This window comes from Danio aesculapii, chromosome 9 (assembly GCF_903798145.1).
Source record: "Danio aesculapii chromosome 9, fDanAes4.1, whole genome shotgun sequence".
NCBI classification, from domain to species: domain Eukaryota; kingdom Metazoa; phylum Chordata; class Actinopteri; order Cypriniformes; family Danionidae; genus Danio; species Danio aesculapii.
Genome location: NC_079443.1, coordinates 16632371 through 16646400, shown reverse-complemented (window position 1 = coordinate 16646400; position 14030 = coordinate 16632371). Strand labels below are relative to the sequence as shown.

At 36.4% G+C, this 14030-nt stretch overlaps 1 pseudogene; it reads left to right on the top strand.

The window, feature by feature from the left end:
* The first annotated feature begins 630 nt into the window (after nt 1-630).
* Nucleotides 631-14030, top strand: part of LOC130234616 (uncharacterized) — a 59122-nt pseudogene continuing 45722 nt past the window's right edge.

Genomic DNA, 14030 nt, shown 5'->3' with positions numbered 1-14030 from the left:
CGAAGCATGATTATTTGATAAGCTGCATTTCTTGCATTTCTTTTTTTTTCAGAAAAAATGTGTCCCTTTACATTGAATTGCAAATGCTTTCATTTGCTGTTACTGAAAATCAGGGTTATTACATAAAGTATTGATTTATCAACTTGTCTGAGGTTTTTAATTTTTTTAAGTAAAAAAATAATATATTTATAAACATATTGGAAAACATGCTACTTAAAAGCTTGGAGTTTTAAAAGCTTTAATGAGCTTTAAAAGCTCTAAAAGATGACATTTCATTTTAAATTTAGATGAAATGTCATCAGTAATTTACATTTAAAAAATTGTTACTACTATAAATCATAAATCTAGAGAAACAGTGAATTGCCCTGTTGATTTTTCCCATAGCAGTGTATACATAGCAACACCCATTTATTGATATACCTATTTATTGTATCCGCTGTCAACCACAAAATTGTGGGTCATATAGATCAGCAACAACATACCCATAAAAAAAATATATTCCACAAACTTAGTCCCATCCGTTTTCAAGTGGTATCAAATGTATGAAGACAGACACACATGCAGGCGACCTTGAGGAACTATAAGCTTACTTGAAATGCTAATGTCTTAACATTACTGTAGTTGTCCCACATGTTCTCTAAACCTGTTCTGCTGCATAAATGCACCAAAGAAGAGTTGTTGTCAGAACTGTGGTTTCTCTGTACTGATGGCCTCGGGGCCTGTGAGCTCATTTCTCCAGCCGTGTTCAGACTGATCCTTCACCAGGTCTTTCAGATCTCCAGGGTGAGGTTGAGTTGGGTGGAGATGATTGGAAATCAATCTGAGCGTGCAATTCTTTCGCTTATTTGTATTCATGTCTCATTGACATTTATATTTGTGCATAGATAAATTGAGTAAATGTTTATTCAGTGAAGGCAAGGTCAAATACATGAGAAGACAGGAAATGAGTGATGAGCTATAAGCAAGAGACCAACTGGTTAAATACTAGCTAGCTCTTCTTTTTTTAATCTTGTGATTCAATGTGTTATTGCATGGGATATTTTTTACAGAGAGTGTTGAGAAAAAAAGAGTGCATACAGCCCAGCAAGGCACAGGATGTCAACATGATGTCAGATTGACGTTGTACCCCAACATTGTGGAGACGTTGCATTTTGTTTGCAAATGAAAATTGGATTGATGTCAGAACACAATGTCAGGGCGTTGTCAATGTCCAACAACCAACCTGATGAATAAATGTCTATACTTGACGTCAATATGATGTTAGTTTAAGATGTTGTTTTGATGTTGAATTTTTGTTACTTTCCAACACAGCCTAAAATGAATCAAATATCAACATTGTTATTGGACATGAAAATAATGTTGTCCTTAGACGTTGGCTAGACATTGAATTGTGGTCACCTGACATTACAACCTAAATCTAACCTAATATTAAAGTCTTATGACATTGTGTGCCAATGTCCAACGTCCAACCTAAAATCAACCAAATATCAAAATCTAATGGTTACAGCTTGACGTTGCGTGGATGTTACCACTATGCTGTCTATCAGACGTTAGATTTTGGTTGCCATACCTGACTAATAAATGCCAGTATTTGATGTCAATATGATGTTGGTTTAAGATGTTGGCTCGGAGTTGGATTTTGATCACTTTCCAACACAACCTAAAATCAACCAAATATCAACATTGTTATTGGACACCAAAATAACATTGTCCTTAGACATTGGCTAGACATTAAATTGTGGTCACCTGATGTTACAACCTAAATTTAACCTAATATTTATGTCTTATGACAATGTGCGCCGATGTCAATGTCCAACGTCCAACCTAAAATCAACCAAATATCAACATCTAATGATGTTACAGCTTGACATTGTGTGGATGTTACCACTATGCTGTCTATCAGACGTTGGATTTTGGTTACCATACCTGACGAATAAATGCCAGTATTTGACGTCAATAAGACGTTGTTTTAAGATGGATTTTGGATTTTGGTCACTTTCCAACACAACTTAAAAATCAACCAAATATCAACGTTGTTATTGAACGTCAATATAATGTTGTCCTTAGATGATGGCTAGACATTGAGTTTTCATCACCTGACATCATGACCTACATCTAACCTAATATGTGTTGATAATGTTGTGTGCCTGCTGGAAGTGTTCAGAGAGAGCAATGTCTCGTAAGCTGTATATTACTCAAATATCAATGCACCGACTTTGGAATGAAACCGCTAAATCATCTGTCCATCATAGTTATTAATAGGTGCCCAGGTGTTTCATTCATGTCCAGACTACTGCAGAAAAAAATATACCCACAAGAATGACAAATTATACATTCTTGTAAATTGTCCAAGCCTTAGCAGCAGAAAGAAAAACATAATTTACATGTAAAAAGGTTCAAGCTAGTCTTGTTTCAGGCAAATTACTTTGTTTTCCATCTGTAATTTACTTAAAGGGATGGTTCACCTTACACAAGTTTACACTTTTCATGGACTGACTTTGCAAGATAGTGAGATGATCCAAGGCAGGGGTGTCAAAAACGAATACCTGTTTTTGATACCTGTGCTCTAAAGTGACTGAACCTCTCGGACAGCAGGCTGACCAGATGAATGACAAAGAGATAAGCCTTTCCATGATAAGAGAGAAAAAGAGAGAAAGACTAAGACAAACTTGGAGTGAGAGATTAATAAAAGATATTTCTATTATTTGCAGCTAGGTCTCCAGCAGTATCCAGCAGTACCTGGATGGGAGACCACATGGGAAAGCTAGTTTGCTGCTGGAAGTGGTATTAGTGAGACCAGCAAAGGGTGCTCTACCTGCAGTCTGTGTGAGTCCTAATGCCCTAATATAGTGAAGAGGACACTATGCTGCTCAGTGGGTGCCGTCTTTCGGATGAGATGTTAAACCGAGGTCCTGACTTTCTGTGGTTGTTAAAAATCCCAGGATGTTCTTCAAAAAAGATAGGGGTTTAACCTGGCCAAATTTGCTCACTGGCCTCTGTCCACCATGGCCTCCAAACCATCCCCATACCATAAGTGGCTTCATCACTCTGTCCTCTCCACGAATCAGCTGGTGTGTGATCTGGCATAATATGGCTGCCGTCGCGTCATGCAGGTGGATGTTGCACACTGGTGATGGATGAGGAGACTCCCCCCAATGTGTAAAGCTCTTTGAGTGTCCAGAAGAGCAGTATAAAAATGTAAGGAATTATTATTTTTAAAATAGAAACAGCTCTAATTCCAGTGCTTGTGGATCTGAAGTGAAATAGCACATGATTCTAGAGAAATCATGACAAATTCTGTGTTTCTCAATCCTGGTCCTATGCACATTTCTTATGCTTCTCTTTTCATGTTAGATGCATATTCTAATTCCAAAACAAGTGCACTGCAAAGTGAACTCTACAAGATGTTCAGCCATTGAAGAGAGCATCTACTGTGTGTTTCATTCAAATGGCATTTTAGTGTGTGAAGTTATATTGTATTTATTTATGGAGGTATATTATGTTTCATGCTTCAAGCTTCATGCTTTTCTAGTAAGATGCTGCAGGCAGTGCCATTGTGTAAATCCGTGACCGAGTGTTTCAAAGTGAAATAGGTTTCTGGTGCTTTGCTAAAGCCCAATGAAGGAGAAGAGACTAGGGAAGAATGCACACTGCGTAGAGACGTGTTAGTCAGAACACAGTTCATGCATGGAGCTCTTCTGAGGAGGTTATCTGAATCATCTCGGTTAAATAAGCAAAATATGCAGCACTGGGGGCACGAGGACCAGGGTTGCGAAATGCTGAACTAGAGAGACACTTATACTGCTATAATATTAATATTATAGGCCTGTCCACATTTACATTTTAGAGTTTTTGCATATATTGCACAACAATTGTTTCAAGCAGCACAGGTTAGCATAATACATTAGTCTTGTTATTGAATCTGCCACTATGCTGACACATAGGCATTTTGTAGCTCCTCCCTCTTTTTAAAAGAGCACAATCTCATTTGAATTTAAAGCGACAGTCACAAAAATGGCACAAAGCCTGAAAGGGGCAGTTTCAAAAAGTTATAAAACATTATTTGTGAACTGAAACTTTACATACACACTGTAGGGACATCAGATAAATACTTTACATCTTGTAAAAAACGATTTTTAGTTCCTTTTTTTATCTGATTAACCTAATTTTTTTTTTCTCGTTTTTTTTAAGCGCATTTTCAAAATCTATGTTCATTTTCTTATTCCAAAATGCTCATAAAAACAGGAGGATGGAAACATAGCTATGCAAATGGTTCAGTGATCATTACAGAAATGTATTTATTATATTTGACCACAGTTGGCCAGTTATAATAATACATTTCAGACATTATATGCAGCACTGGAGTGAATTAAGTCATATGAACCACTGACACTGAACCTCAACCCCTGAGGTCTTTCCATCTATCAACAGATTATATCCCCACATGTCAGAGCATGTGTTTTTGATCATAAAACATCAAATGTTATGATTCTCCATGGATGAGCTGTATGGGACAGTGAGCATTTCTTTTTTAACAACTGTTTGTGCCTTGTGACAAGAGGTTTATTCCCTCCAGATTTCCTGTGTTGAGGATTTAACTGGAACCTGAAATCATCTGGCATCTGGATACACGGACACACACAGACACACACATGCACGTACACACATGGTCAGATCATGCTTAACAGAAAGGTCATACTAAGTGTTTATTTTTGTGTGCGTGACAACACAGCTGTGTTATGTTGTGATAGAACTGTATGTTTTTATGTATGTGCTGAACTCAGTGACACGTGAAAAGGAAATGAGAAGAGCATGGCAGATGGGACGTTGAAAGATGGCCCCAAAAAAGGAAACTGTTATTGTTTGCTGACAACATGTTATTTTACGATGCCATTTACACTAGTATTTTATTAACTAACACTGACAATGAGTAAATCCTACTATAATGAATGTATTGCTTTTTGTAAGGTAATGTTAATGCATTAATTAACACTAACTATTGTGACCTTACAATGTCTGAAATTCATTCATTCATTCATTCATTTTCTTTTCAGCTTAGACCCTTTATTAATCTGCGGTCGCCACAGTGGAATGAACTGCCAACTTATCCAACACATGTTTTACACAGTGGATGCCCTTCCAGCCGCAACCCATCTCTGGGAAACATCCATACACACTCACCCACACTCATACACTATGGACAATTCACCTGTACCGCATGGCTTTGGACTGTGGGGGAAATCGGAGCACCCGGAGGAAACCCACGCGAACGCAGGGAGAACACAGAAATGTTAACCAACCCAGCCGAGGCTCGAACCGGCAATTTTCTTGCTGTGAGGGGACAGCACTACCTACTGCGCCACTGTGTGCTGAATTTGTTGCAAATTTATTAAAAATAAAAAACTGTGAAAAATCACACATACATGTTAACAGCCTTTGCTTTATAGCTCTAAATTGAGCTCAGGTACATTCTGTTTCCACTGATCATTCTTGAGATGTTTCAGCAGCTTCATTGGAGTTTACCTGTGGTAAATTCAGTTGATTGGACATGATTTGAAAAGGCATACACCTGTCTATATAAGTCCCAGGGTTGACAGTGCATGTCAAAGCACAAACCAAGCATGAAGACAAAGGAATTGTCTATAGACCTCCGAGACAAGATTGTCTTGAGGCACAAGGCTGGGGAAGGTTACAGAAAAATGTCTGCAGCTCTGAAATTTCCAATGAGCACAGTGGCCTCCATCATCCTTGAGTGGAAGATGTTCGGAACCACCAGGACTCTTTTTAGAGCTGGCCAGCCATTTAAGCTAAGTGACCGGGGGAGAAGGGCCATAGTCAGAGAGGTGATCAATAACAGAAGCCACTCCATGCCTGGAATTTGCCAAAAGGCATCTGAAGGACTCTCAGACCATAATAAACAGACTTCTCTGTTCTGATGAGACTAAAATTAAAAATCTTTGGAGTGAATGCCAGGCGTTACGTTTGGAGAAAAGCAGGAACCGCTCATCACCAGGCTAATACCATCCCTGCAGTAAAGCATGGTGGTGGCAGCATCATGCTGTGGGGATGTTTTTCAGCAGCAGGAACTGGAAGACTTCTCAGGATAGAGGGAAAGATGGTTGCAGCAATGTACAGAGACATCCTGAATGAAAACCTGCTTCAAAGTGCTCTTGACCTCAGACTGGAGCGACGGTTCAAAGCACACCAACAAAATATCAATGCAGTGGCTTCACAACAACTCCGTGACTGTCCTTGAGTGGCCCAGCAAGAGCCCAGACCTAAATCCTATTGAACATCTCTGGAAAGATATGAAAATGGCTGTACACCGTCGCCACCTATCCAACCTGACAGAGCTTGAGAGGTACTGCAAAGAGGAATGGGCAAAAATTCCCAAAGACAGGTGTGCCAAGCTTGTGGCATCATATTCAAAAAGACTTGAGGCTGTAATTGCTGCCAAAGGTGCATCAACAAAGTATTGAGCAAAGGCTGTGAATACTTGTCTACATGTGATTTTTCAGGTTTTTTATTTTCTGTAAATTTGCAACAATTTCAAAAAATATTTTTTCACATTGTCATTATGGGGTATTGTGTGTAGAATTTTGAGGAAATAAATAATTATTTTTTGGAATAAGGCTGTAACTTGAAAAAATGTGGAAAAAGTGAAGCACTATGAATACTTTCCATATGTATAGATTTTTTAAACTACAGCAGGAGTTCCTGCTATAACGTTTAATTGCCGACCATATATCCCTACCTAAAATTAACATCTACAATGCGCAAAATATTTGCCTTATATACAGTATACAATAACAATATGTACAATAAAATCAAGAAAACAACAGGCTTTAAGTCACATAAATCTGAACAATGTCTTTATGTGGTGTTAACAAAATTCAATTAAACTCAATCCAATTTACACTAGTGTGTTTTCATTTTAAAACAGCATTTCAAAATCCAAACTATACAGCATAAAATGCATGATATGTAATTCTTCATGTTCAATGGGCATGCATTATCCCTATTTACTACTTGTGTAATGGTCTTATGAGAAGGGCTTGATGAATCAGAGGACTATTTTGAACATATATTATATAAATAGAGAGCTGCATAACCAAAAGCTTATGACCCCATATGAGTTTTCAAAGCAAGAGTTAATGCAGAAGCCGATCCTAAAGTGAGCGAAAGAGAATGTGTATGAACAAGGTCTAAGAGAAATGGAGACGAACTGTTGAAGTAACATTTTCACATTTATACAGAATGTAATTGGAATCCAGTGTAAATGTTGAAAACATAGGAGAGAACTGAAATTGAAATGACTCAGAGAAGTCGAGACATTTGGCATCAACTTCGGTTTATATAATGATTTGGAAGGAAGCACATAGAATAGAGCATTACAATAATCAATTCATGATTCTTACGCTCCATTTGACGCTTATGATGAGAGAATTTACAGACACAGTCAGCAATAACTGCAGCATTTTATGTGCTGACCTATTCTGAAGGCTTCTGATTGGCTACTGAGTTCATAAATTTGACACAATCACACTTGTGATTGGTTGTACTGCTTACACTGTGTAAAAAGCAATCGAATTCAACATATACAGACATATATATATATATATATATATATACATTTCATACATTATCGCATTTCAGTTAACTGGTGTAAAATGCAGCTTTTTATGTTCCCCTCTTACTTTCACCCTTAATCCATCATTCATTTTGTGGGGTGTTTTTGTTAATTCTGTCATAGAAGGAAGTGATCAAATAGGGAAGATCAGTGGAACCAAAATACAGATGCATAAGTCATGACAGTCATGACCTTGCCCAACTGATTTCAGTTTCATATTCCCTACATAGTAAAATCCTCAGAGTAGAGAGTATTTGCAGTACACTAGAGAGGTACATCAGTCAAAGAAAAAAAAATAACATTAACAAAATCAAGAATCAAAGAGCCCAAAGTAATGCAAAAACTTTTCTACAATGGTGGCTTTTAACAAAATGAGTGTCTATAATAAATCTCACAAAAGACTTTGTAGACATTCGACAAAAATAAAGTTAAACAAGTTAGTAATGAATGAAGCCCCTGATACTGTTCATGGAGTTTTTAATGACCCTGATATGCTTTTGACAGAATAATGTGGTCACACTTTATTTTGATTGTCCGTTTGTTATATTGCATCTACATGTCAACTAATCCTCATTAGATTATAAGTAGACTGTTAAATTGGGGTTAGGGTTAGTGTAAGTTGACATGTACTTGCAAAGTTTCTTATAGTCAGTTAAATGTCTGTTGAAGGAGCAGTATCAACAGATAATAAGCAGACAGTCTACTAATACTCAAATGTACCATCAAAATAAAGTGTTAACTTTAATGTGTTTTATTTTAGTTGAGTTATTGTTAATACTGCGTCATAAATGTAAGTCACCAATTAGAGAAGGTCAACACAAAGATGAATAAGGGATGAGCTTAGTAAGTGTGTATGTGCTTGGCAAAGTGCTGATTTCAACTGCACTTTGCAGAACACCTGACGGAAGTCTTGTTGTTGATCCCAGTGTAAGAGCGACAAATAATAATTTGACTTCTAGTTAATCATTTGTAAAAGTGGCAGAAGGTAGATTTTTGATGCCCTTTACATTACAAACCACAAGGGAGGACAAATTCTTCTGCAGGATAATGCTCCTCATACTTCAGCCTCCACATCAAAGTTCCTGAAAGTAAAGAAAGTCAAAGTGCTCCAGGATTGGCCAGCCCAGTCACCAGACATGAACATTATTGAGCATGTCTGGGGTAAGATGAAGGAGGCATTAAAAATTAATGCAAATAATCTTGATGAACTCTGGGAGTCCTGCAAGAAAACTTTCTTTGCCATTCCAGATGACTTTATTAATAAGTTATTTGAGTCATTGCAGAGATGTATGGATGCAGTCCGTCAAGCTCATGGGAGTCATACACAATATTAATTCTTTTTCCACTGCACCATGACTTTATATTCTATACTGGATATTATTTATGTTAAGTGACAAGACTTTTGTCTAAGCAAAGTCAGACCTTACTGTCCTAATGAAATAATTAAAAATCAAGCCATGATCATATTTTATTTTGGTAAAATAAGCGTAATCTAGAGACCTTTGCCTTTTATATGAGCCACTTCTGATACCAAACTAGAAGTCAAGGTATTACTTGTTGTTCCTAAAACTTGGATAGGCAACAAGATTTTTGTCAGGTAGTGTACACTACAGAGAAAGCAGTCAAACAAAAAAATAACATAAAAAATCAAGCAAAAACTGTTCTCCACAGTGGTGACGTCTAACAAAACAAGTATCTTCAGTATCTTTACTTGTGCTTCATAGAAGGAAGTCAACAATTAGAGAAGGTCAATTGAACCAATGATGACATATTTGTGACTAACCATGATCTAGTATAGTGTGTATGTGCTTGGCTGACTTTCTTTTTTTTGCAATATTTCCTGATGCAGCAGAAAAAAATGCTGCAGCTGCACTGTCTGTTTTTCCTTTCTGAGAGCCAGAGACAGCAGGCCATCACACACACACACACACACACACACACACACACACACACACACACACACACACACACACACACACACACACACACACACACACACAAGAAAACAGACACACAGACAAAACAATTACAGTATCATAAACAGGACAAACTGTGTTACAACTCTACAGCAAGAAGCTAAGAAAAGTGTGTTTTACATAAAAGAGGTAAATCACAGATGTGAGATGCAGAAAGAGCAACCAGTAAGGTGTGAGCAAGAACATGCTGTGATACAGCGTGTAACAACTCAATTTGATGAATTGAAGAATATACTAAGATACATACACACTATAGTTGCACTGAAAAAATATAACCCAGGCTCATTCTGAAAACATAGCCCTATAAACATTTCTGGAGAGTGCCAAATACGTTCCAGGATTTTTATTTATTTTTTTTATAGTATTTGTTTTCACGAATCTACCAGAGGACATTGTGTATGCTTTTTGAGATCTCAAATTTCTCTCGCGAATGCCATTTTCGCCTGCTGTTCTCGCGTAAATCCACTAGAGGCTGCTGTCGACTGACTGACTGACCAATCGACAAATCCATCCTCCTTCTTCATTAAACCTAACCGATAGTGTTTTAAAAAGTAATCTAAAATAGAAAAGCCCTCATTTTACCACATTTTCGGATTTTACCACATTCCCACCCTGTTATTTACTTGTTTCTTACATTTTAAAATTCTTTTGTTTTTGCCTTAGCTCCTTTGTAGGTTACCGTTCTCTGTCGGACTTGAACCCCGTCATCGCGGTCAACCTCTCTCAGCGTCTCAAGTCACCCGACGTACACGGCGAGCCACTGGACAAACTGAAACTGGACAAGCGGGAAAGCCTTCCATTTGGAGGTAAGCGGTAAGCTGGTAAGCGTGAAAAGCAACGGCATCATACCACACCATAGCGTTCGATTTAAAGACAAGATGCAGCCATACAGACTTCAGCCTACATAATTCATCATAACCCATTTTTGTTGTGACAACTTGACATTACCAAGACTACATAAATTGTTGTTATTACTGTGTCATAATTATTTTTGGTCACTTTTTTTCACAGTAAAACAAACAAACATGATTTGTCATTAAAATTTCTCAATAAAAATGTATCAATGTTTTGTTAAATCATTTTATCACAGTCTCATTGATATTTTATGATATTTCAATTTGAAAGAGGTTTATGGATTCTTTTGACAACTGTTATGTCATTTTAAATGCAGAGATGACCCTTTTTGAGATCTTTTTTTTTTGAGAACTTAACAAACAAATAGATCATAGCCTGTTTTTGTTTATGTCTTTGTCATGATTACTTGCCACAAGCAAGACTACACAACCTGACAAAGTCTTGTTGTTGATCCCAGTTGTATGAGCTACAAATAATAACTTGACTTCTAGTAGATCATTTGGAAATATGGCAGAAGGTAGATTTTTACAATAAACTTTATTAAATTATTTCTGTTAGGTGACAAGACTTTTGTTTCAGCAAAGTCAAACCTTACTGTCCTAATTAAATAATTAAAAATCAAGGCATGATCATATTTTATTTTGGTAAAATAAGCATAATCTAAAGACTTTATACCAAATGATCAACTAGAAATCAAGTTATTATTTGTTGCTCCTAAAGCTTGGAGAGGCAAGATTTTTGTAAGGTAGTGAACATAACGTGTCACACATTTTGTAATGAATCCTTTTCTGATCACTTCTTTTTTCTTAGCAAAACAAACTGGATTTCTCATTAAAAATGTTGCTATATCAAATAATTTTATAACAGTGTCATTGATATTTTATGATATTGAATGACATTTTAATTGCAAACCCCTACCACTGTAGTGTTGAGGTCCAAAATAATCGAAAACCATCAAATATAATGGCCACATTGAGAAGTATTGTAATCAACACATTTCCAAACATAATAGTTTTAATTACTGATTTATTTGATCTTTGCCATGATGACAGTACAGATTATTTGTCTAGATATTTTTCAAGACACTTCTATACAGCTTAAAGTGACATTTAAAGGCTTAACTAGGTTAATTAGGTTAACTAGGCAGGTTGGGGTAATTAGGCAAGTTATTGTATAATGATGGTTTGTTCTGTAGACTATTGAAAAAAAAATAGCTTAAAGCGGCTAATAATTTTGACCTTAAAATGTTTTTGAAAAAATTAAAACTACTTTTATTCTAGCCGAAATAAAACAAATAAGACTTTCTCCAAAGAAAACATATTATAGGAAATATTGTAAAAATGTCCTTGCTCAGTTAAACATCATTTGGCAAATATTTAAAAAAGAAAAAAAATTCAAAGGCGGGGGTAATAATTCTGACTTCAACTGTATATAGTGTATTGTATATATTCTAAGGGCTTTGTGGATTAACAATACCACATAGCATAGCTAATGGGGATCCTAATAAATTCAGAATACTAAATTAAATGTCAATCATGTTCATGAGAGATTTGCGACAAATTAAGTTGTCGTGTTTGTTCTTATATGTGGGGAAAATTAAATACTATATTTGATTATTATATCACATCACTACATCACAGTTCAAATAATTTGAATGGCCAAACCATAACTGGTAACACTTTACAATAAGTCTGATCTTTAAAAATGTAAGTATACTTAATCAAGAATGATCTTATTTTAAATCCCTAATCCTACTCAAAGCCTAAACCCAACTACTACCTTGCTATTAATAAGCAGCTTTTAAAGTTGGCTATAACAGTTTGTCATTAACATTATCAAACAAATAAAGTGTACGGGGGGAAATGTGTGGTCAACAACTTTTAAATGCTGACTGCTGGAAAATAAAATATTAAACATATTAAAAAATAATAATAAACCCCTTGGTCTCCAATAAAAAAAAGCCACACAACATGTTTTCAAGTCTCCCCTATAATGTCCTGTCCAAAAAGTGCTGAGCGCTGCATTTGAGCAAGACAGGAGGAAATGTACTGTATAGGGTTGAGCAGAACGGATGATGGAGCAGAAAGGAAGAGAAATATTACAGCTGATAGAAAGACTGATAGAGCCTGTCTATCCAAAATGAAGGCCATAAATTGGTCCGTCGAGCACTCAGACTCTGAGTGGCTTTCGCTGATTTATAGTCATTATTGTGCATTTCTCGGGCTTTCTCTGGGGAAGGTTTATCAGATGTCCGGATTCTGTTCTCTAACATGATACTGAATTTGTCTAAACATGTGTGTTTTTGTGCGTTTATGGATGAGGATGTATTCAAGCTTTCCCACTGGAGTTTTCCCATTTCTGAAGCCTCTGCAACCCTACGCTAACATTTACTGTAGCACTAAACGGCTTACTGTTGTATAAAATATTGTGGGAACACTTTACAATAACAGTACACGAATAATGATGTATTAATATGTAAACTAAACATTATTGTGAATTAATAATAAATTAAGGTGCACGCTAATCATGAACTAACTTTAACTACAACATGAGTCACAAGAGATTATGAGTCAACAACAGGTACCTTAATTACTTGTTCGCACATGTTGTTAATTAATGTATTAATAGCATTTAAGATTAAGCTAAATGTAACCCACATACTTGTAGGGGAACATCACCATTAAAACATTTTAACTGCTCATGAACTCCTGTGTTTGTTGATGTTAATGTTGACAGAACACTTTATTATTGTTATTCACTGTAAATGGACTAGACGGATGTGCATAAAGAGTTCATTAGTAGTTAAGGATGGGTTAATGATGATGTGCTTTTTTAAGTAAAGTCATGCTATAATTATACATTAACATATCATGAGTTCATGATGCTTAAATGAAGCATAAACTAATGTGGTAATTAAAACATTAATTAATAAACAAGCATGTACTGAGGTAGCCATTATTCACAGATGAACTCATGTGACTCATGTTGTAGTTCAAGTTAGTTAATTTTTCTGCTGAGAAAAAAATTATATATCGAACATATGTCATTTATTTACTTTATGTAATAGAAAAGCTGAATTTTTAATATGACAAGATTCATTGAGTGATTTTTTTTGGTCTTATATATTAATATACAGTGTTGGGGTAACACAATACAACATACAATACTAGACTGCAGCTCTGCACAAGACGTTTGGCCAGAGGAGAAATGGCCTGGTTTCTCTTAAGGTTTTTGCCTTCACTTTTGTCAATTGGTGAAGTTCTGTTCATCGTCACCGTCGCCACTGGCTTGCTTAATTGGGACTTGTGGAGCTGTGCATCGATTGATTTGCTTTTCACTGTTTGGACTTCCAGCAGTGACATTTAAAACACACTGAACTGAGCTAAACTTGTCACGGATTGGCCAGGCTCTTCCACCAGCATCACGCAACGATCACCTTCACCTGAGTATTAACCACGCACAGCTGCACCCAATCACTCAGACACACTATATAAGCACACACCTTCACTTCACTCATTGTCCGGTCTCGTTCCTACGAAGCGGACTCTGAGTGAACACCTCCTGGTAAT